Source organism: Meles meles, chromosome 14 (genome assembly GCF_922984935.1).
Source record: "Meles meles chromosome 14, mMelMel3.1 paternal haplotype, whole genome shotgun sequence".
NCBI lineage: Eukaryota > Metazoa > Chordata > Mammalia > Carnivora > Mustelidae > Meles > Meles meles.
Genome location: NC_060079.1, coordinates 30640089 through 30661308, shown reverse-complemented (window position 1 = coordinate 30661308; position 21220 = coordinate 30640089). Strand labels below are relative to the sequence as shown.

Sequence of the window (21220 nt, the reverse complement as noted above, 5' to 3'; positions counted from 1 at the left end):
AACAAATTTTAGATTTCTGCACATCGTAACTGACACCAAAGTAGGACATTCTTTTTCACTTTTCTCAATTAATTATATACTATAAAAATTCTTTTCACTAAACATCATCTTTGGCTTTTTATTTGCTGTTCTTTAGTATGAATAAACAAGAGATTAAACTTTGAAAAGAGATTTTGCTTAAAATTTCTAAATAGCCTCAACAGTTACTGAACGATCCACTCAACTAATTTACTTCGCATTGTGGGCTTTCAGAGTGATTGACTCAGAAAGAAATGTGTTTAAAGTGCCTACTTGAAGCCCTCTGTCTCCTACTAAACATCCTTTGTCCTTTCCAGGTCAAGTGTATGCCCTTCTCTGATTGATTGCAGTAGGATCAGGCACTCATGGCTTTCAGATGATTGACAAGTTGTTGATTGTGCCTACTGGGAGGGAAGCAAGTTCTAAAATGTATCTAAGAGAAATTGTATTTTTAGATACCTTTAGTAAAGAAAGAAAATGTGTGTCCTGTGAGCCAGTAATATTTACAGAATTACTTGATTTACTCTGAGGTTATATATTTATCAGAAGTGGGATTGATTGCCTGTAGTATGCTTATGGTTACCCATTCTAGCCCTGTGTAGGTAGCAGGATGTAAGGGAATGAACCTGGAAGCCAGAGGCTGGTGTTTTTCTCTGGCTTCTGCCTTCTAACTACCAGTATGACCATGAATATTCCCTTAACCTCTCCAAATGTCAATTTTATCTTACACAAAATGAAGAGATTTATTTCTTAAGTCCTTTTTGTTAAGTAATATAGTATCTTTTTTTTTTTCAAAGATTTTATTTACTTATTCGACAGACAGAGATCACAAGTAGGCAGAGGCAGGCAGTGAGAGAGGAGGAAGCAGGCTCCCTGCTGAGCAGAGAGCCTGATGTGGGGCTCGATCCCAGGACTCTGGGATCATGACCTGAGCCGAAGGCAGAGGTTTTAACCCACTGAGCCACCCAGGCGCCCTAGTAATATAGTATCTTTATATGCCTATTCAATTAATGAAGAACATGTACCCTATATTTCTATTCAGATCACATTTTTCACTCCAGAAAGATGCTTTTAATCATTTTGGATTATTGTACCCTCTAGGAATGTATTAACAACTGGACATTTCGTTCATATAATTGGTCATTCACCCACAATTTTAAAAACATTTGGAGTTTCAGAATTCATAGATTCCCAACACCCATGCATAAGCTCACAGTTAAGAACTCCTGCTCTAGTAAAAAGTAGGGTAAATTAAGGAATATTCCTTAATTTATTGGCATGACTGGAGGGAAGGTATTCATGGATGATGGAGTTGGGAGATGATAATGCATAAATCCTAAAATGGTCTCTTGAGAAGGAAGGTGGTTTGTTTTGTTTTCTTTTCTTTCTTTCTTTTTTTTTTTTTTTCCAATGAGAAGAAGTTACCAGATTTTAAACAACAATGTCTCATTGCCTTGGATAGAGAAAGCTAGAAGTATTTGGGGAAATATGAGAATAGGCAACTCTTAATTTTGTCTACTCTTTTTCCTAATTTATTATCATGATTTGCTTTGGCCAGCTCAGCACTGACCGAGTATTATATAGGTAGTTTCAAAAACTTAAATCCTCTACTCCATGCTTCTGAAATTCATGAATGTACCCCCACTTCATCCCCAAGTCAGTTTTCTTCTGGTTTTGCTGTCAGCTAGTAAAACAAAGTTAGAACTTCAAATGTGTGATCAACTATAATTCATCACACATTTCATTATCAGTTTATGCAAAGAAGGTGACATGAGAAAATTAGATGTGGAGATAGCTGAAAATAAATTTTTTGTAACTAGTTTGAAATGAGCATTCAGATGTGTTTTGGTAAAAAGCATATTTTGCTATTCAGTTTAGTGAGATAAAATCTCAGTTGATCTAATACTTTCAGGTTAATATCTTTTAGGTTATGCTTTTTTAAATTGCTGAAGAGAGAAGTTAATTGTTAGGAAATAAGCAGTTCATATTATGCTTAATATAAAGGATGACAGACTAGGTAAATTTGAAAAGCTATAGAACCTCAGTGATCTCTTATAAACTTTCTAATTCAGTGCTACTCAAAAGTATAGTTTGCTTGTTCACAAGGGCCAATTTGTTACCGGTATGCAATGAGTTAAGAACAGAAGTCAAAAGAAACCCTTATGGCAGTTTGACATTGCAGTAACATCCAAATGTGTGATACTTTTGTAATTTGTAATGTATTGGTTTACCACAGAATGGAAATTTCTTTACAAGTGCGTCTTCATCATAGTTTGAGAGACACTGATCTGAACAATGCTGCCTACTAAGTCAAGACTGTTTCTGCTGTATCATGGGGACAATGTCCGATTAGTTCTCCTTAAAGATTTTTAGTGGTAGAGAGCTTCCTGCTTTATAGGAAGCCTATTGGTAGGCAGCTCTAAGTACTAGAAAGTTCTTCCTTATATTTCCTGCCTATAGCAGAGATTCTCATTCCTTTTTCATTTATGGCCCCTTTCAATAAACATACAGTACTGTCACTCTTCTTTAATAGTATTTAAATAGGGCGCCTGGATGGCTCAGTCAGTTAAGGGTCCTGGGATCGAGTTCCACATTGGGCTACCTGCTCAGCAGGGAGTCTGCTTCTCCCTCTCCCTCTCCACTGCTTGTGTTCTCTCTTCTCTCTCATGCTCTCTCTCAAATAAATAAATAAAATCTTCCAAAAACAGGATTTAAATAAAAATTAAATATTGGGACTAATAACAAATCTAAGTGAAGGGATTTTCACTAATTACTCTCATTGTAGAAGAAACTAAATTTGACAGAAAGTCCTGGTAATAATATATTACGATTTATTATGATATAGTACATTTAAAAGGTGTATTGTAAACATTTACAAAGAGAGACACATGATTGCCAAGAGTCAAAATGAACTCACTAAGAAAAAGTCATGCCTAATTAGCTTGGTTTCCTTTTTTTGATAGCTGTAACTAGACTATTAACTTCTTTCAAAGGTCTCATCTTTTCTTCCCCTTATTTTAACATTTTAATTAGACTTAAGGTTTTATATTTAATAACTTTTTTGGTAAAAGTATAATTTTGTTTTATCCATATTCATTTTCTTTGATAAATGATGTGATCTTTAAAGGTAAGGGACATGGCTTATTCATTTTTATAATCTCTATTGCTGACACTTAAACTCTTAATTTTTTTCATGAATGAATAAGCAAGTGAATCAAAAGATGGTATACAAAGGAAATGTACAAGTAAAATAGAATTGAGATTGATAACTAATACATAATGATCATATGAAAAATTTTGAAGACTTATTACACTGATATGAAACAACCTATAATTATTCTTTAATTCATTCAGAAAGTATTTACTCAACTTCTCTAATGTGCCAGATATTGTGGTAAACCTTGGAGCTTTAACTGTAAAACAGGACAACTACATCCTTGTCTTCATAGAATATGCATGCTGATGGAGGGACAGACAAAAAAGAAGTAAACCTATTTCACATTGTAGTAAAGGGTGCAGCAGGCAGAGATATAGAATATGAGAAAGAGGCAGCTTAACATAAAGTGACTGGGAAGACCTCTGTGAGGAGAGACTTAAAGGATGGAAAGAAGATATCTCTGTGAAGAATGGTTGGAAGGTCGGGGAACTAGCATATGCAAAGGCTCTAAGGGAGGAAAAAAATAATGAGCTTAAGGACTTGAAAGAAAACTAGCTTGCTAGAGATGTAATATGTAAGGGGAGAGATAGCCTGAAATGAGGTGGTGTTCACATTTTGAAAACTGCAGGTGTGCTTTCTGATAATGAAACACTATATGTGCTGTGTAATATTTGAACTTGATTCTAAAGACAGTGGGACGTTTCCGTTAGCATTTAAGCAGTAGAGTGGTGTAATTTAATTTACTTTTTAAGAAATCACTTTTCTCCTCAATATTTCCTTACTTCTTTTTATTTTTAAATATACTTCATATTGAAGTATATAGTCAGAAAAGTGGACAAATCATTAAGTATATATCTACGTAAATTTTTACAAACACCTGTATAACCAGCCTCCAGGTTAAGAACTAGGACATTATCACACCTCTGAATCCCCTTCATGAGCCCTCCCAGTCTGCTTCATCCCTAGAACGAACACTGTCTTGATTTATAATATCATGTTAGTTTTGCCTCTTTTGAATGTGTGTGGTCATTTGCATCTGGCTGCTTTCAGTCAATATTTATCCTTGTGAGAATCATCCATATTGTAATGTGGAGCAGTAATGTGTTCATTCTCATTGATATATAGCAGCCTTAGCAAAATAATCCTAATCTTTTGGTACCAGTTGAGACCTGATTTGTGACCCATTATGTGATCTATTCTGGAAAATGTTCCATGTGCACTTGAGGAGAATATGTATTCTGTTGCTTTAGGATGGAATATTCCAAATATATCTGTGATGTCTGTCTGGTCCAGTGTGTCGTTCAAAGCCCTTATTTCCTTGTTGACTTTCTGCTTAGATGATCTGTCCATTTCAGTGAGGAGGCTGTTAAAGTCCCTACTATTATTTTATTATTATCAATGTATTCTTTGATTTTGTTATTAATCGGCTTATGTAATTGTCTCCTCCCATGTTAGGGGCATAAATATTTAAAATTGTTAGATCTTTTTCTTGGATAGACCCTTTAAATTATGATAGAGTATCCTCTCTCCCTCCTTCTTACTACAGTCATTGGTTTAAAATCTAATTTGTCTGATATAAGGATTGCTAGCCCAGATATCTTTTGATGTCAATTAGCATGATAAATGGTTTTCCACCCCTTCACTTTAAATATGGGGGTGTCTTGGGGCCCTAAAATGAGTTTCTTGCAGACTGCATATTGATGGGTCTTGCTTTTTTATCCAGCCTGATACCTTGTTTCTTTTGATTAGGGCATTTATCCCATTTACATTGAGAGTAACCATTGAGAGAAAGGAATTTAGTGCCATTGTATTACATGAAAAGTGACTGTTACTGTATATGGTCTCTGTTTCTTTCTGGTCTATGCTACCTTTGGGCTCTTTCTGCTTAGAGGATCCCTTTGACTATTTCTTGCAGGGCTGGTTTAGTGATCACAAATTCTTTTAGTTTCTGTTTGTCCTGGAAGGTTTTTATCACTCCTGTTTTGAATAACATCCTAGTTGGATAAAGTATTCTTGACTCCATATTTTTCTCATTTTTTAAAAAGATTATTTATTTATTTATTTGATAGAGAGAGATCACAAGTAGGCAGTGAGTCAGGCAGAGAGAGGGGGAGAATAAGGCTCCCCGCTGAGCAGAGAGCCCGATGTGAGGCTCGATCCCAGGACCCTGGGATCATGACCTGAGCTGAAGGCAGAGGCTTAACCCACTGAGCCACCCAGGTACCCCATATTTTTCTCATTTAGTACTCTGAATATATCATGCTGGCCCTTTCTGGCCTGCCAGGTCTCTGTGGGTAGGTCTGCTGCCAGTCTAATGTTTCTGCTATTGTAGGTTATAGACCTCTTGTCCTGAGCTACTTTTAGGATTTTCTCTTTGTCTCAGATTTGTAAGTTTTACTATTAGATGTTGCGGTGTTGACCTATTTTCATTGATTTTGAGGGGGGATTTCTCTGTGCCTCCTGGATTTTGATTCCCATTTCCTTCCCCAGATTAGGAACATTTTCTGTCATAATTTGCTCCAATATACTTTCTGCCCCCCCTTTCCTTTTCTTCTGGGGTCCCAATTATTCTAATATTGTTTCTTTTATCTTTTGAATTCTCCCCCTCATGATCCACTCATTGCTTATTACTCGTTTTCTCAGCTTCTTTATTCTCCGTCATTTGGTCTTGTGTATCACTAATTCCCTCTTCTGCCTCCTTTATCCTAGCAGTTAGAGCCTCCATTTTTTATTGCCTTTTTGATTTCGATGTGGTTAGATTTTAGTTCTTTTATTTCTCCAGAAAGGGATTCTCTAGTATCTTCTATGCTTTTTTCCAAGCCCAGATAGTATCTTTATAATCATTGCTCTGAAATCTAGTTCCAACATCTTACTTATGTCCATACTGATTAGGTCCCTGGCAATCAGTACTTCCTCTTGTTCTCTTTTTTGAGATGAGTTTTTCCACCTTGTTATTCTGTCCAGAGAAGAATAGATGAATGAAAGAACAAAATACTAAAATGGTAAAAACAGCCCCGGATAAATAGACACTAAACAGATCAGAATCAACATGAAATCAGAGTTGGGGGAGGAGAAACAAAAGAGATAAAGAGAATATAATCAGACAGGTGAGCAGAATAGAGCAATAGCTGGATTCTGTGTGTAGTTTGGTCTGCTTTTTAGAAAATGAGATCCCATAATTGTAAAGAAAGAAAACTTTATCTGTGTACAAAAATAAAATTAAATACAAGGAAAGTTAGAATGTCTCTATAAAAGTGGAAATTAAGGGACGCCTGGGTGGCTCAGTGGGTTAAGCCGCTGCCTTCAGCTCGGGTCATGATCCTAGGGTCCTGGGATCGAGTCCTGCATGGCCTCCTTGCTCGGCAGGGAGCCTGCTTCTCTCTCCACCTCTGCCTGCCTCTCTGCCTGCCTGTGTGCTCTCTCTCTCTCTCCTTCTCTCTGACAAATAAATAAAATAAAATATTAAAAAAAAAAGTGGAAATTAAAAGGCAAGAAAAAACAAAAGAGAAAAAAAAACCCTTAAAAAGGGAAGGGATATAAACATACAGGTGAACAGAACAGAGTAATACACTATCTTCTGAGGGTATTTTGGTCAGTTTGTTAGAAGAAACTACATCTCAAAATTGTAAAGAAAAATGTATATTAAAAAATAAGATTAATTAATTACTATTAAAAGGATAGAATGTAACTGTAAAGATACATTTTTTAAAAAAGATTTTATTGTTTATTTGTCAGAGAGAGATTGTACAGCAGGCAGAAGGAGAAGTAGGCTCCTGCTTCAGCACAGCAGGGAGCCTGATGCGGAATTTGATCCCAGGACCCTGGGATCATGACTGGAGCCAAAGGCAGGCGCTTAACCAACTGAGCCACCCAGGCATCCCTAAAGATGAAAATTTAAAAAGACTTTAACAAAAAAACAAAAACAAAACAAAAAGGAAGAAGAAAAAGAAAAAAAACCCACAAAACAACAAAAAAAGGGAATATGATCAGACAAGTGAATAGAACAATGCCATACAGTAGATTTTGGATGTATTTTGGTCTGTTAGAAGAAACTTTTAAATTTTTTTAATTTTAAAGAAAGAAATTTTAAAGAAATTTTAAAGAAAGATTTTTTAAAGAAAAATTTAAATAATTTTAAATTTTAAAAGAAATTTTAAAGAAATTTTAAATTTTCTTTTTAAAATTTTAAAGAAAGAAAAACTTTAAAATTTTAAAGAAAGAAAAACTTTTATATATATATATTTAAAACTTTAAATAAGATTAAATACAATGAAAGGGATACAGTGTAACTGTAAAAATGAAGATTAAAAAAGATTTAAGAAAGGAGTTGATAAGAAATTGGTAGAAAAGGGAAAGAAAAAAATTTTTTTTTTTAAATTGAACTTAATGGATTAAATAATCATTGGGGAAAAGCCATGAATTCTATATGCTGTATTCCCTTAGTGCTGGAGTTCTGCAGTTCTCATTGATCAGTAAACTTGGTCTTGGCTGGATGTTCCTGCTGATCTTCTGGGGGAGGGGCCTGTTGCAGTGATTCTCAAGTGTTTTTGCCTCAGGCAGAATTGCACCTCACTTGCCAGGAGGCCTGGCTAAGTTAAGTAATCTCCTGTTTCCTCTGTTTGGCTTTTGTTCCCTGAAGGCTTTCTGTGCAGCTTTAGAGGATGAGAATGAAAATGGTGGCCTCCCAATCTCTGCCCGGAGCTGAAAGCTCGAGGCCACACTCCATGTTCACCAGTCACGGTGTTTCTATCTCTAGCACACAGCCCATTTGGAATCTCCAAACCTTGCACACTCCTAGGGGAGGAAATTGGGGGTGATCTTGCTGGTTCTCCTGCTTACTGGGCCCCTGCTTAGGAGCAGTTGCTTGACTGTGCTGCAGTTTGCAGTTTATGGCAACCCCAAGCTGAGAGCCCATTCCTGGGCTTGCTCTTTGCAGCTGGCTTGCCTGTTCTGATGCCTGGGAATTCTGCTGCACTCAGGCACCCAGTCTTCCTGTGACCCGAGGGTCTTGAGACCACAATGTCCCATCTAGGTTTCCGCCCCCACTTGGCCATCCGAGTGATGTCCCTCACCGGAGCAGACTTCTAAAAGTTCCAATTTTATGCTCCGCTGCTCTACCGCTTTCCAGGAGCCAGCTAACGGAGACTCCCTCCCTCAGGTCCGTCTTCTCATTTATCACCTTGGATTCATTTCTCTGCACCTCCTACCTTACAAAAAGTCATCACTTTTCTACTCGTAGACTTGAGGTTATTCTTTTCTTCTATCTCTGGTTACGTCTGCAGGTGTTCAGAATGATATGAAAGCCTTCTAGCTGAATACCTGGGACCAGGCATAATTAAGATCCCCTACTCCACCATCTTGGACTCACTCCTATCCTTGCTGATTTCTTATTTACCTGCTATGGTTGTATGTTTGTTTATTTCCCCATTTAGGTTTTGTTTGTTTTGCTTTACTTACTGTGGCGATATGATTATATGATTTGGGGACAGATAATTTAGAATTATTATATTTTCCTTGTGGATTGAACCCTCCTCATTTTAAAATGTCCTCCTTCATATCTAGTAATGCTTCTTGCCGTAAAGTCTGCTTTACTTGTAATTATAAATTCATCAGGTTACTTTGGGTTAGTGTTTACATGGTATATCTTTTCAGTCTTTTTCTTCAGTCTTTCTATATCTTTATTTTTGAAGTTTGAAGTTGGTCTTTCCTAAGAAGCATGCAGTTGGGTTTTAATTTTTTTAAAGACTTATTTATTTGAAAGAGAAAAAGCCATGTGCACACACCCATTTGAGTTAGAGGAGGGACAGAGGAAGAGAATCCCCAAGCAAACTCTTTCCTGAGCATGGAGCCCAACATGTGGCTCGGTCCCATGACCCATGAGATAGTGACCTGAGCCAAAACCAAGAATCAGTCACTCAACTGAATCAGCCATCCAGGCAGCCCTGGGCTTTACTTTTTTTAATCAGGTCTGACAATTTTTGACTTTTAATACAAGTTTTAGTTCTTTTACATTTAATGTACTTAGTGACGTTTGAATATATTTATACCATGTTACTATTTGTTTTGTTTGGTTTTTTTTTCATTTTATATTATTTCTTTTTAGTGTTCCAAAATTCATTGTTTTTTGCACCACACCCAGTGCTCCCTGCAATACTGTTTGTTTTCTATCTGGCTCACCTCTTTTTTGTTCCTTCTTCTTTACTTCTTTTGGCATATTCAAAATTTTAAAAGATTGGAGTGTCTTTTTCTTCAGTGACTTCATAGATATACTTAAAAAAATGAGTAGAGTGAAGAGAATGGTGCCATAGAAGCTAAAAGAGAATAAATGAAACCAGTGATCAGCTATGCTGAATATTACTGTGAGAATCATTAAGATGAAGACAGAGAAGAGGATCCATAGTATTTTTGCAACTTTGGAAAACTTTGATGACCTTATAAAACAGTTTAATTGGTGGTGAAAGAAGTGAAAGGAAGATGAGGAAGTTGAGTTAGCTTATATAAACAGCTTTCTTTAGAAGTATTATAAGGAAGATGAGGAGAGAAAAGGAATAGTAGCTGGACGGTAAGGATGTGGCATTAAGGGAAAGAATTTCTTTTGTTTTTTACTTGTAAAATATGCTTTTTGGAAGCTTGTTGAGCAGTTTTGAGCAGGTTTTTATGTCAGTGGAAATGATCAACTAGAGAGATCAATGATTTAGAAGAGATTAAATTTAAACTCAACAGGGATAAAGGTAATGTTCTTTTAGGTCCCCTAAATCAATTGTGTAAATACAGGACGGAGACTTGGCAGTGTTTCAGATGTAAAGGAGCCATGGGGGTATATTTGGTCTCAAAGCCTATAAGACTCAGCAGTGTAAAAGTCACTAAAATATGTCAGTGGATTCTTAAACTGCCTTAAAGGACACACAGTATCAGTATTATGAGACTGAATGTTACTGTAGTCTTTTGTGCTTGTCATTCATTCACTCATTCATTCACCTGATACTTATTTTCCTGCTGTACAGAGCTTGGGCAGTTAGACCTTATGTAAAATTTTATATCCCTTTCTAGATCCCAAATTTTGAAGGATGCTGACAAACTAAGTAGTATTCAAAGGAAAGCAAACAGGATGGTGAAGGGCTGAAAGCAATGTCATGTGAATGGTCATTCATTCATTCAACACACATTTACTGAATATATAATACAAGCCAGACATATACTAGACACCGAAAAGAGAGCCAATCTTGCCTTCACAGATCTTATATTCCACTGGGAGAGACAGTAGATAGATAATTTGTTAGGTTAAAATTGTCTACAAATTCTTTACAGCACCTCACATCAAGAGATGGTCTGTTTTGTTACCCTTTATATTTAGGCTGGCCTTGTAACTTGATTTGACCAATAGGATATAGTAGAGCTCAAGAAGTATTGCAGCTTCAGCTCTTACCCTCTTAGAACCTGGAGACCACCATACGAAGAAAACCAGGCTCAGCTCCTGAAGGATGAAAGACAAGTGAGAGCGGCCTAGCTGTGCAGCCAAGGTCCCAGTCCATCATTTGGCCCAGGGTATCCTATCCAGGTTATAACCATCCAGTTATAGCAGACCTGACCCAACTCAGAAGAACCACCCAGCTTAATCCACTGAGTAGTGAGAATAAAAAACTATTGTTTTTAACCACTAAGTCTTGGGTTAGTTTGTTATGCAGAAAAGGCTAATATGGAAAATGTCCCATGATGGTACGTGCTTTTAGGAAAAATGAAGTAGGGGGACTAGAGATTGGCAGCTGGAGAGAGGCAGTTACAGCCTCCTGTAACTGCAGTATTACTTATAGCATCTTAGAAATTCTCTGTAAGGAGATAATATTTGAGCAGAGACCTGAAGGAGTAAGTTATACAAAAATCTGAAGAAAGAGTATTTTAGGCAGAAAGAACATCAAGTACAAAGAGCATACTATATGTTATGGAATTGTAAGGAGATTGTCCAGAGTATAATGAGTGAAGGAAGGAATGACAGGAGGTATGATTAGATAGGATACCCAGGGTTTAATGATGGTGTAGCTTGCAAGCTATACAAGAATTTTGGCTTTTATTTTTAAGTGTGACAGGCATGATGTTACTTGATTTACAATAATTAGACTACTTAGGTATGGAGAAAATAGGGAGTCAAGAGTAGAAGCAAGGAAGTTAGTAGAGAATATTGTAACCCAAGAAAGAATGATACTGGTTTAGGCTAGGATTTTTGTGATGAAAGAGGTAAAGAATGGTCTATTTGATGATACGGTTTGAAATTGAAGCCAGCGAGAGGTACCTGGGTGGCTCAATGGGTTAAGCTTCTGTCTTCAGCTCAGGTCATGGTCTCACGGTCCTGGGATCAAGCCCCGCATCAGGCTTTCTGCTCATCAGGAACCTTGCTTCCCCTTCTCTCTCTCTGCCTGCCTTTCTGCCTACTTGTGATCTCTCTCTGTCAAATAAATAAACAAAATCTTTAAAAAAAAGAAAAGTAAAAAGAAAGTGAAGCCAATGAAGTTGATGGATTGGGGATAAGAAAAAAGTAAGGAAGAATGACTTAGGTTTTTGGCCAAAACAGTAAAGAACAAGAAACCTTACTATAATGAGAAACTTGGGGGGCTTCTTTGCAACATCTAATATTTAAAATGTTGCACATATGTGTGAAGTCTCTCTTCTATGCCTTTGTGAGGACAGAAGTATGTTTACTGAGAAGAGACCATGAGCAGTTTGAATAGTGGACCTCTATGTGGAAGACTGTTCTTATAGCTGGAGTTATATTAGTTCCCCTTCAAAAGATATGTCAGCTAGTTATTATGGAGTACCTTTTGGGAGCCAGGCCCTTTTCTAGGCACTGCAGCCACAGCAGTGGAAGAAGAGACGTTCAGACAGAGCAGTGAAGTGAACTTGAGATTGAGAACTGCTGGAGGACAATTTGTTAGGGATATCATAGGAAGTGTTCATTTATTGGGTAATGAGGTGTAGAACCCTTTAAGACTCTTCCAACTCTATGTTTCAGTGATTCTCTACACCTGATACACTGAATCAAGATTCAAAGTATTCTTCAAATTCTCCTGTCTCTACATAATTTTTTAAAGCAGCTATATTGTTATATAATTCATGTATCATGTGATTCATCCTTTAAATTGTACAATTCAGTCGTTTCTGATTTATTTACAGATATGTGCAGCCATCACCACTGTTAATTAGACTATTTTCATTACCTCACAAAGAAACCCCATATCCTTTAGCCAAAGCCTCCTTTCCCTCTCCCCTCCCCTTCTCCCTTCTCCTAATTCCCAGTTCTATTTCACTTATCTGCATGTTTGTCCACCAGTTCCACACTATTTTTGGTGACTTTTGCTTTGTTTTTTTTTTTCTCTCTCTGTCTTTTTTAAACTTTATTTCTTTTCAGTGTTCCAGAATTCATTGTTTATGCACCACACCCAGTGCTCTAGGCAGTACGTGCCCTCCATAATACCCACCACTAAGCTCACCCAACCCCCACTCTCCTTCCCTCCAAAACCCCCAGTTTGTTTCTCAGAGTCCACAGTCTGTCATGGTTCATCTCCCCCTCCAATTTCCCCCAACCCACTTCTCTTCATCTCCCAATGTACTCCGTGTTATTCCTTATGCTCCACAAGTAAGTGAAACCATATGATAATTGACTCTCTCTGCTTGACTTATTCATTCAGCATAATCTCTTCCAGTCCCGTCCATGTTGATACAAAAGTTGGGTATTCATCCTTTCTCATGGAGACATAATACCCCATTGTATATATGGACCATATCTTCTTTATCCATTCATCCATCGAAGGGCGTCTTGGTGCTTTCTGCGATTTGGCAACTGTGGCCATTGCTGCTATGAACATTGGGGTACAGATTGCCCTTCTTTTCACTACATCTGTATCTTTGGGGTAAATACCCAGTAGTGCAATTGCAGGGTCATAGGGAAGCTCTATTTTTAATTTCTTAAGGAATCTTCCCAAAGTGGCTGTTCCAGCTTGCATTCCCACCAACAGTGTAAGAGGGTTCCCCTTTCTCCACATCCCCTCCAACACTTATTGTTTACTGTCTTGTTGATTTTGGCCATTCTAACTGGTATAAGGTGGTATCTCAATGTGGTTTTGATTTGAATCTCCCTGGTGGTTAATGATGATGAATATTTTTTCATGTGTCTGTTAGCCATTTGTATGTCTGTTTACAGTCTTCTGCCCATTTTTTGACGTGATTATCTGTTTTGTGTGTGTTGAGTTTGAGTTCTTTATAGATCTTGGATATTATCCCTTTGTCTGTAGTGTCATTTGTGAATATCTTCTCGTATTCCGTGGGTTGCCTCTTTGTTTTGTTGACTGTTTCCTTTGCTGTGCAGGGGCTTTTGATTTTGATGAAGTCCCAAAAGTTCATTTTCGCTTTTGTTTCCTTTGCCTTTGGAGACATGTATGAAAGAAGTTGCTGTGCCTGATGTCGAAGAGGTTACTGCCTATGTCCTCCTCTAGGATTTTGATAGATTCCTGCCTCATGTTGAGGTCTTTTATCCATTTTGAGTTTATCTTTGTGTATGGTGTAAGAGAATGGTCGAGTTTCGTTCTTCTACATATAGCTGTCCAATTTTCCCAGCACCATTTATTGAAGAGACTGTTTTTTTTTTCCCATGTATATTTTTTTCCTGCTTTGCCAAAGATTATTTGACCATAGAGTTGAGGGTCCATATCTGGGCTCTCTACTCTGTTCCAGTGGTCTCTGTGTCTGTTTTTGTGCCAGTACCATGCTGTCTTGGTGATCACAGCTTTGTAATAAAGCTTGAAATCAGGCAATGTGATGCCCTCAGTTTTGTTTTTCTTTTTCAGCATTTCCTTGGCAATTCGAGGTCTCTTCTAGTTCCATACACATTTTAGGACTGTTTGTTCCAGCTCTTTGAAAAATGCTAGTGGAATTTTGATCAGGATGGCATTGAAAGTATAGATAGCTCTAGGCAGTATAGACATTTTAACAATGTTTATTCTTCCGATCCATGAACATGGAATGGTCTTCCATCTTTTTGTGTCGTCTTCAATTTCTTTCATAAGTGTTCTGTAGTTCCTTGAGTACAGATCCTTTACCTCTTTGATTGGGTTTATTCCCAGGTATCTTATGGTTCTTGGTGCTATAGTAAATGGAATCAATTCTCTTATTTCCTTTTTATATTTTCATTGCTAGTGTATAAGAAAGCAACTGATTTCTGTACATTGATTTTGTATCCTGCCACATTACTGAATTGCTGTATGAGTTCTAGTAGTTTGGTGATGGAGTCTTTTGGGTTTCCCATATGAAGTATCATGTCATCTGTGAAGAAAGAGAGTTTGACTTCTTCCTTGCCAATTTGAATACCTTTTATTTCTTTTTGTTGTCTGATTGCAGTTACTAGGACTTCTAGTACTATGTTGAACAAGATTGGCAAGAGTGGGCATCCTTTTCATGTTCCTGATCTCAAAGGGAAGGCTGTCAGCTTTTTCCCATTGAGGATGATACTCTTTGTGGGTTTTTCATAAATAGATTTTATGAAGTTGAGGAATGTTCCTTCTGTCCCTATACTTTGAATCATTTTAATCAGGACCAGATGCTGTATCTTATCAAATGCTTTTTCTACATCAATTGGGAGGACCTTGTGGTTCTTCTCTCTTCTTTTAATGATTTGTTCTGTCACACTGATTGATTTGCGAATGTTGAACCACACTTACATCCCTTGGATATATCCCACCTGGTCATGGTGGATAATCTTTTTAATGTACTGTTGTATCCTATTAGCTAGGATCTTGTTGAGGATCCTAGCATCCATATTCATCATCAGGGATATTGGTCTGAAATTCTCCTTTTGGTGGGGTCCCCCTGGTTTGGGGATCAGAGTAATGCTGTCTTCATAAAAAGAGTCTGTAAGTTTTCCTTCTGTTTCTATTTTTTGAAACAGCTTCAGGAAAATAGGTATTATTTCTTCTTTGAGTGTTTGGTAGAATTCTCTAGGGGATCTTTGTAATAAGTTTTAATTTTGTGAAGTGCAAGTCCTCTTACCATATTCTTCTTTTTAGGATTGTTTCAGCTATTCTGGGTCCCCTGGAATTCCATATGAATTTTAGAATCAGGTTGTCAATTTTTACAAAGAAGTTAGCTGGATTCTGATAGAGATTGTGTTGAATCTGTAAGTCAGTTTAGGGAATATTGCATCTTAACATGTTAGGCCATTGATCCATGGACATGGGATGTTTTCCTCTTCATTTAAATAATTTAATTTCTTTCAACACTAATTTTATAGTTCTAAGTGTGTAAGTTTTGCACTTTTTAAGTTTATTCCTAAGTGTATTATTCTCTTTGATGCTAGTATGAGAAGAATTATTTTCTTAAGTTCATTTTTATATTATTCATTGAAAATGTATAGGAATATCACTGATTTTTATATATTGGTCTTATCACCCGCAACCTTGCTGAACTTGTTATTAGTTCCAGTGCTTTTTTAGTGGTTTCAGGAGAATATCGTGTCACCAGTGAATAGAGGTAGTTTTATTTCTTCCTTTCCTGTCTGGATCCCTGTATTTCTTTTTCTTACCCAATTGCCCTGAGTAGTCTCCAGTACAATATTGAAAAGTTGTGAGAGCAGATAGTCTTATCTTGTTTCTGATATTAGGGAAAAGCATCCAGTCTTTACCCCATTAGTATGATATAACTGTGGGGTTTTTATGGATGCCCTTTATCAGGTTAGGAAGTTCCCTTCTGTTTTTGTTTTTTGCTCTGTAGATGTAATGGATCATATTAATGATCCCTGGGATGAATTTCAGTTGGTCTGGTGTATAATTTTTTAAAAATGTGGCTAGATTCAGTTTGCTTGTATTTCGTTGAGTTTTTTTAAATCCATACTCATAAGAAATATTAGTCTGTAGTTTTATTGTGATGTCTGTGGTTTTAGTGTCAAGATAATGTGGGCCTTATAGAATGAGTTAGGAAGTGTTTCCTCCTCTTCTATAAACCATCTAGGCTCAGCCTTTGCTTTGTGCAAAGTTTTTTGATTACTGATTCAGTCTCTGAAGTTGTTAAAGCTCTCTTCAATTGTCTGTTCCTTCTTGAGTTAAGTTTCAGTAATTTGTATTTTCCAAGGAATTTGTTCACTTTATCTAAATTGCCTAATTTGTTGAAATGCAGTTGTTCATAGTATTCTTTCATAGTCTTTTTTAATTCTTTAAGGTTGATAGTAACATTGGTTTCTAATTCTAGTAATTTGACTGTGTTGTTTTTCTTGGCCAAACAAGCTTAAGGTTTGTATTGCTGATCAACAAGTTAAAGGATTCTTTCCAAAAAACCAGCTTTTGAGATTGTTAATTTCTCTCTCTCTCTTTTTTCTTTTGTTTTCTCTTTTATTTCTGTTTTAACTCTTTCCTTCCTTTTACTTGCCTTAGGTTTATTCTTCTTTTTAGTGTTTTAAGGTTGAAGTTAGGTCATTGATTTAAGATCTCTCTGTTAACATGGGCATTTACAGCTATAATTGCCAGTTGTAGACACTGATTTCGTTGTACTCCATGAGTTTTAATACATTGTGTTTTCATTATCATTTATCTTAAAGTACTTTCTGATTTTCCTTTTGATTTCTTTTTTGACTTGTTGATTGTTTAAGAGTATGTTTAATTCCCACAAATTTATTTCTTAAATATGTCCTTGTTTCTATTTCTAATTTTATACCATTATGTTTGGAAAACATGATATATTATTTCTATCCTTTTAATTTATTCAGGTCTCTTTAATAGTCTAGCACATGGTCTCTCCTGGAGAATGTTTCATATGCTCTTGAGAAGAATGTATATTCTGTTTTTGTTTGGTGAAGTGTTCTGTAGATGTCTGTTAGATCTAGTTGGTTTAAGTGTTGTGTAGTTTTTTGTTTTCTTGTTGATCTTCTGTCCATTAATTGAAAGTGGAGCATTAATTTTTGTTGTTGAATTGTCTTTTTTCTCTGTTTATGTCTTTTAGTTTCTGTTTTTGTGCTCTGTTGTTTGATGCATATATGTTTATAATTGCCAAATCTTAATGAATTGGCCCTTTTATCACTACTAAATGTCCCTTTTAAAGTCTCATTTACATTTTTTGTTTCAAAGCCTATTTTGAGTATATGCACTCTAGTTTTTCTGTGATTGATTTTTTTTTTTTTTTCATGATACATCTTTTTGCATCCTTTGACCTTCAGTCTGTTTGTCTTTTAATCTGAAGTGTGTCTCTGGCAGATAGCATGTAGTTGGGTCATGTTTTTTAAATCAAATCTGATAACTTTTTGATTGATTGGATTATTTAATCCATTCACATATATTATTATTAACATAATTGCATTTATACCTGATTTACTTTTTGTTTCTATATCTCATGTCTTTTTTACTCCTTTATTAATCCTCTTTTACTACTTTCTTTTACACTGAGTGAATGTTTTCTATGTAGCTTTTTAATGTCATTAATTCGTTTTTCATGGTTTTTGAGATTTTTAAAAAGTGATTGGGGTGCCTGGGTGGCTTAGTAGGTTAAGCGTCTGCCTTTAGCTCAGGTCATGATCCCAGGCTTCTGGGATCAAGCTCTAAGTCAGACTGACTGCTCAGTGGGGACTCTGCTTCTTCCTCTCCCTCTCCCTCTACCCCACCCCTTGTGCATTCTCTTTCTGTCTCAAATAAATACATTCTTTAAAAAATTTTTTTAAATTGTATTTATTTATTTGACAGAGAGAGAGATCACAAGTAGGCAGAGGCAGGTAGAGGGGGATGGGGAAGCAGGCTCCCTGCCGAGCAGAGAGCCTGATGTGGGGTTCGATCCCAGGACCCTGAGATCATGACCTGAGCCAAAGGCAGAGGCTCAACCCACTGAGCCACCCAAGCGTTCCTCTTTAAAAAAATTTTTAAGAGTTTATTTGAGCAAAAAAATCTATTTGAATTGGGTATCGCCAAACTGAAATTGGTTAAGAACACTCCACTGACAGGAGCTAGGGGAAATGTTTTTATAGAGAAGAGGCAGAAGCAAAACAAATTATTTGATTGGCTGCAGCTTAAGCATTTGCTTTATTTAGAAAAGCCTAGTTGACTGTTTGTGATTAGTTGTCCTCAGGTTTCAATTTCTTAATGTTAAGGGATTTACAGCCTTAGGTTTTGATTTGGTTATATAGGCTACTGAAGCATTAAAGCCACTTCAGTCTAATGGCTTCTTTATTTAATCAATTTAACACTACTTTCTAGATTTTCTCCTTGTCTTTGACTTTCTGCATTTTTACTATGATTTAGATTTACTATGTTTTTAGATTTCTTTTTATCCTACTTGGTGCATGTTGACCTCATTAGATGTATAGGTTTTTGTTTTTCAGTAAACTATGGAAGTTTTAAGCTATTTTTTCTTCAAAGTTTTCTTTGATTTTCTTTCTCTCCTCTTCTTCTAGTACTCCCATTACATGTATATTTGTGAGTTTAATGATGTCCCACATCTTTCTAAGGCTCTGTTCTTTTTTCTTTTAAATCTTTGGCTTCCTTAATCTCAATTGTTCTATCTTCAGGTTCACTAATTCTTTCTAAACACCAGTTCAGATCTACTCTTCAGCACCTCTAGTGGATTTTTTAAAAAATTTTGTTCTGTAGATCTATAATGACTACTTTGGAATCTTTTGTCATAAATGCATCTGATCACTTTCACAGGTAGTTTCTGTTGCTGCTTTTTTCATTACATATGCATGGCTCATACTGTCATACTTTCCTTTTTCTTTGCATGCCTTGCATATTTTGTTGGAAACTGAACATTTTATATTATGTGCCATAGCAGCTCTGGGTACTTGTCCACCCCAGGGAGGGCTTATTATTTTTATTTGTTTAGTAACTGTCAGTATTATTTTAGTGAAATCTATACCCCCACCTTGAAATGTTCAGCTTCTTACACTGCTCCCCAAGGAGGTATAGCGTTGGGTATGCCATCAGTTACCATGGGATGACAGTGGTATAGTAGGGCACTCTTCCTCTCTTTTCTTGATCACACCCAATTGTAAACTACCCTAATTTCTGACCAATTACTCAGTCATTCTCAACAATGCCCTGAGATATAAATTCCTCTACAAACTAATACAATCAAATAGTTGCTCCTTTGATGGAACAGTTTCTGCGGTCAGTGTTTGATATTTGTTCTGACCCCAGAGGGGCTCCTCTCTCTCTGTTTGTTCCCTGGTTCTGTCCTGTGTACTGGCCTATAATCTATGCTGTATGTTCACTAGGTTCATGAATCTTCTTCCAATTGTTTTTTGTCCCTGTGAGCACCCTCCATGCTATGTTGCAAATGAAGTCTGTTCCTTTGGAAAGAAATTAGGGGCTCTCTGTTTTATGGCCTGTGTATTTCACAGGCAAAATCTCTGCTGGGGCTCTGGAGCTGAGGGTGGAAACTATGGCAGTCTTCTTTCCAAATGAAACCCCCCACTGTTGGAGCCAAGCATGTAATGCAAGGAGCAGTAGTCTTCTTGGCTTGCCTCTTCTGTGTGAGACTACCATGCATGATGGACTGGGAAAAGGGCTCTTGAGACCCAATATTCTAAGGGAGCCACAATTAAGGTATAACTTGTGTATCACTTCCTTAGGACTTAGCCTCAGTGTCAGGTAGCTAGGAGCAGGAAGGGGAATATGGAGAGCCTGCTCCTCCCAAGAAGAAAGTCCTTTGTGCAGGAGCTGAGGAGAAAGGGAGCCCTGCGTTTTTGGCTGCAGCAGTCCAGTGCCTGAGCTGGGAGGAGAGAAGGAAGAAGCTGTTTGGGTTCAAATACCAGTTTCCTGCCTTTCTTACTGAATTTTTCATGGGTTTTCTTGAATGGATGTTTCTTTTTAACTTTTACTTTTAAGACCAATTTTAGAGGTTTTAAGTGATTGGGGTTTTTTACATAATTTTCACCGGTTCCAATGGGGAGCAGATCAGTGGAACTCATGTCAGAAGTCAAACTATCTGCCTCCACATGATTTTACCATCTTTCTTTTAAGAAATGTGGGTGGCCTTTAAGAACCCTTCAAACAGTAGATGATAATACTTTTTACTTCTGTCTCAAAGATTTGGTATGTAGGTATTCATAAGTTATAATGAAAGTTAAAGAATGTATAAAAATCCATGAAAAGATCTAAGAAAGACCCAAGGATATAAGGCAACTTGTATCTTCTTATTCCTCAGATAGGTGTGCTTGTTATGAAACTCACATTAATGGGCCGCCTGGGTGGCTCCGTGGGTTAAGCCGCTGCCTTCGGTTCAGGTCATGATCTCAGGGTCCTGGGATTGAGTCCCGCATCGGGCTCTCTGCTCAGCAGGGAGCCTGCTTCCCTCTCTCTCTCTCTGCCTGCCTCTCTATCTACTTGTGATCTCTCTCTGTCAAATAAATAAAATAAAATCTTAAAAAAAAAAGAAACTCACATTAGTAACAATTATTATACTTGATTAGATATAATTATTATCATCAAATTATAACTAATATTATTAGTTACATATAATTATTAATTCTACCTAGCTTTGAAATACTTGTTATTTATAGAATATTTGCTTATTTTCTCTTGTGCTGGTTAGATTTCTTACTCAGATATTTTGTAGAATTTATTTATTTTTTAAAGCACCTACTTGTAACACTCTTGTTAACCTGTTTTCTGAGTCTTTGGAGTGGTTTTACTTCTGTGAAGCTGGTACCTGATGCAAGAAAATAATGGAATAGTGACTCATCACTTTTCCTACTCCTCCACAAAGAGTATCTCAAGCCCCATCTGTATACTCAGAGCTGTGTTGATAATACATAAATATCTAAGGCAAGATTGCTCTTCAAGGTATTTATTATCTAATGGGTAAATAGACATATTTAAATGATAAATCACAGTCATGATTTCAATCTTTTCCAGGAGGAAGGGAACCTGGGATGAGATTATATAAAAAAGTAGACTAATGCCTAGTCACTGTCCTCATCATCATGGTTTTGATCATAGGTTTGTTGAGCCCTAGTGATTTGGGGAAAGTATAAATTTATAGTGTCACTGAACTGCAGCAGGTCAACATATCTTAGTAAATTTTTTT

The 21220-nt window shown here is 36.7% G+C and overlaps 1 protein-coding gene across 2 annotated transcripts in view; it reads left to right on the top strand.

Annotated features, from left to right (window-relative positions):
* Window positions 1–21220, top strand: part of DNAJC15 (DnaJ heat shock protein family (Hsp40) member C15) — an 80680-nt gene that overhangs the window by 52678 nt on the left and 6782 nt on the right. The gene's annotated exons all lie outside the window — the stretch shown is intronic.